At 35.0% G+C, this 3,724-nt stretch overlaps 1 long non-coding RNA gene across 1 annotated transcript; it reads right to left on the bottom strand.

Annotated features, from left to right (window-relative positions):
- Nucleotides 1-1,026: 1,026 nt before the first annotated feature.
- On the bottom strand, nt 1,027-2,767 carry LOC143218381 (uncharacterized). Its single transcript, XR_013011033.1, has 3 exons — nt 2,242-2,767; nt 1,319-1,409; nt 1,027-1,244 (listed from the first exon to the last, which is right to left on the bottom strand). It is a non-coding gene; the product is annotated as an uncharacterized LOC143218381 (long non-coding RNA).
- Between the last annotated feature and the right edge of the window lie 957 nt (nt 2,768-3,724).

Below are 3,724 nucleotides of genomic sequence, written 5' to 3'. Positions count from 1 at the left end.
TTTAATAATTGCAGTCAATAATGCTGTCGAGCATTACAAGTATGGGATAAATAAGAAAAAAAATTAATTTTCTGTTTCCTACTAAGGCACTTAATAAGAACGATTGAATTTTGTCATTACACAACATAACAAAATATTTTTTAAGAATCATTATTTTATATATAACGCAATAATGTTCAAATTACTTTTAAATTCCAATACATTTGTAGAATATTACGTAGTAATTACTTCCATTTTTCCTACATCTATAAACTATCGATTATATTGTAAACAATTATTACAATGGTGATAATAAGGAAAATAAGAATGCAATAAGAGAATTATATATAGTATTATAAGGCAATTACAGAATAGGTAATGTCAGCATTCTACTATATCATTCTTCTTCAACTTGACGAATATCTCGTCGATTGTGGAACTTTTACCGCTGTGGTATATCAGATCACTGTAACTTTCCCGTTATCCCCGCGCCCACTCGCGCCCACTTACCAGTCCCGCGGAATAACACAGGGGCTGGCAGTCTTTAATAGTATCTCGTCGGTGCTGGCAGTCTTTAACAGTATCTCGTCGGTGATGCCGTTATACAGGGCAGCGCCGTCGGTAAGGGCAGATCGCACTAATGTGGCAGATGTCGATAAAGTAGATTTCTATTGTACAAATATGTAGCAGTTTCCCTTTTTACCGACAATACTGATTTTTGAATGAATATTCAGTCACATGCAAGGAGAGAAAACGAAAAAAAAAATAATCTGTGCAAAATAAAAATTCTCTGCATCGATTGCAAGAGATGGAAGCTAAGATAAAAATGTCCCCATGCAAAAAAAGACAAAGTGTCATATAAGGGAAAAGAAAATTTACTTTTTCTTATTTTTTAATACGCCGCAGGGACTTGGTAAAGACACATGGACAATGACACAAGGAATATATATATATATATATATATAATAAATATTATAATTTTTTATTATTACTATGCTTTATTATTGGACGAACACCTAAATATCTCTTCAGGTTATTCTGATGCAAAAAATATTTGTTACGTAATGTGCACGGTGTGCCAGATATTTGGTCCATTGACACCATGCACATTACGTAACAAATATTTTTTGCATCACAATAACCTGAAGAGATATTTAGGTGTTCGTATTTAAACGGAACACCCTGTATATTGTGATTATTACACGTTGTTGCCTCTGCTTCCCAAAACTTGTGGCCCGTAGCACGTTCTGGCATAGGTGGGATACCTAAAAAATACAAAGAAAATCAGTAATGTACAATATATGCATGTGTGTTGAATGGCATAATTAGATATACGTACCACGTGAAAAATTAGAGGTCTTCCTCTTCCCCGGTTGCCGCAGCTTCCTTCTCCTCCTTCCCTGGATAGCACATTATATTTATCCTCCGTTCTGTAAATTAGATTTTCAATTACACAGTGAGTAAAGGTGAGTATTTAATCTTCTTCGCTTATTGCTCATCTCAACGAATTTTCTAATTTCTGGTGCTACAATTACAAAAGGTCTTCTGACGTTTTTCATCAACTTATATACCTAACTGATTCAAACATTGCAATGATATTTATAAAAAATCGATTAAAGTTGAACTACAAACAAAAGAATGTACTACCAGAAATAAAAAAATTCGATGATGAGAAGCAAGTGAAGAAGATTAAATATTAGGTTGTCCCAAAAGTTCCTTCCGCAATGCCTTTCTTTAATATTGCTAAATAAATATTAGGTTGTACCAAAAGTTGTTTTTCGATGTATGCACATAATGCAAATTCATATTAAGAAGTACTAAAATATTAACATAAAGATTATCGTATTGTTTGTATTTATTTAGCTACATTAAAGGAACACAATGCGGAAGAAACTTTTGGGACAACCTAATACTTGCCTTACTGAATTGGTTTAAGCCATCATTTTGCCGATTTAGAATATTGCTAAGCTAATTCTAATCTGAATGGGCCAAAGCTGAATTGTGTTGGATTTGTTTAAAGTGATAAATGATAATGATGATAAGGAAAAGAGAGTGATAAAGTGATAAAGAAACAAACAATTTACTATTTTGGACTCTACATTGAAGTGAACATACTCGCCCCGTAGCACCTCATACGTGATGGCACATGGCACTGTCGCGTGGTGTGCCGACAAGCGTTCTCACGCTTTTTCACGCGAAGATTTTGGGAGACATTTGAGCAAAATGAAACCGATTAACCAATATAAATATGTACACAAATACCTTCCTTTCTTCCTTCCTTCCACGTAGTGCACGTAAATAATCCAAGTAATCCACGTAATCACATAATCCAAGCAAGTCAATCTAATAAATAGTCAAATAGTCAAATGCCGCAACGCAGACCGCACTCGCGAGTGTAACGTGTAACCACAGAGCGAAGCTATGTAAATATATCTGTGATTGTGTCAAGAAAAACGCTGCATGTCACAATTTCAAAAAATTTCAGTTTATGCATTTATTGAACTTTATAGTGTAGGATTAGGTATTTACCAGAAAAAACGTAACGAAAATCAATTCAAAAGGCTCGAAAAAATAATACAATTTATAACCAATGTCCTTGTCAAAGCATTAGTGATCAAAACTTTAAACGACAATATCTCGAAAGTGAAAGTACAATGTGACATGCGGCGGCGTCCTCCTGACAACCACAGATATTACGACCGAGCTAAGCGAACGAGAACTTGAGAACTGTTGAAAGTTGAGAGAATAACTGACAACTGACAACTGCTGAAAACTGAACGGCAGTTTCCCCTTCCCTGACGTATCGTCGTATCCGTGAGCGGTGTCGACCGCGCTTGCCCGTGTTGGTGCATGTTCGATTGCACGCGCGCTACACAACAAACGTACTTCTACCATGTCCGTGTGACTACCTGCTCGACTGATCGACGCCGCGCGTTCCTTCGATTTTCACGTTGCCGAAGTTTCGGAAGCATGAGGCGAAAAGTCGGAATCTGGAGACGGCGCGCATTTGAATCTCGGGCACAGCACGCGGCGCGACGCACATTTTGCTATAACTTTTGATCTAAAAGAGATATCGAAGAGAAATTAGGCCTAATTTTTTTTGAAAAATCGGTTTTAACGATGTAAAAAGAAATATATTTTGTATTTTTTAAATAATGGTTTCGTTGATTCTTAAGGTATAGCCGGAAAAGATGGTCAGAAGTATCCAACCAAATTTGTTTTTAGTCACGTCATGTTCAACAGAAAATTATGAAAAAATTCATGAATATTCTACCGAATAGCATACACTACTGAGATTTTTTTCAAAATTTTTGGTTGCAAAATCGATTTTTAAACAAATCGGAAAACATAAAATTGCCGATTTTATGTATATACATACATCAAAGTCTTCAGTTGACCACATTTATATTATTACGTTAGTTGTGTCTCATCCTGATTATTAATGTGTATTTTTTCAGATTTTTCGGATTACGGAAACATGTTTTAAAAAATTGAAAACCTCCAAAAATTCAAAGAAAATGCATGTTTTGTATTGAAGTGTTAGAGACTCCAGTTTTATAAGAATTCAGTACTTGGATATTATTGAAGCAACCGTTCTTAATTTTTTTATAATTTTTTAGAGGTTGGGTAGTCGTTAACAAAACAAGTACATATATATATACGGCTGGGAATCTTCTGGCCCCGAATCGAATCCCGCATCTATAATCGTTTTGTTCGGTAAATACTTATTGCTTCGAGTTTTAAT

The sequence above is a fragment of the Lasioglossum baleicum genome, chromosome 19 (assembly GCF_051020765.1).
Source record: "Lasioglossum baleicum chromosome 19, iyLasBale1, whole genome shotgun sequence".
In the NCBI taxonomy this organism is placed as follows: domain Eukaryota; kingdom Metazoa; phylum Arthropoda; class Insecta; order Hymenoptera; family Halictidae; genus Lasioglossum; species Lasioglossum baleicum.
This window is presented reverse-complemented; position numbering and strand designations above follow the sequence as displayed.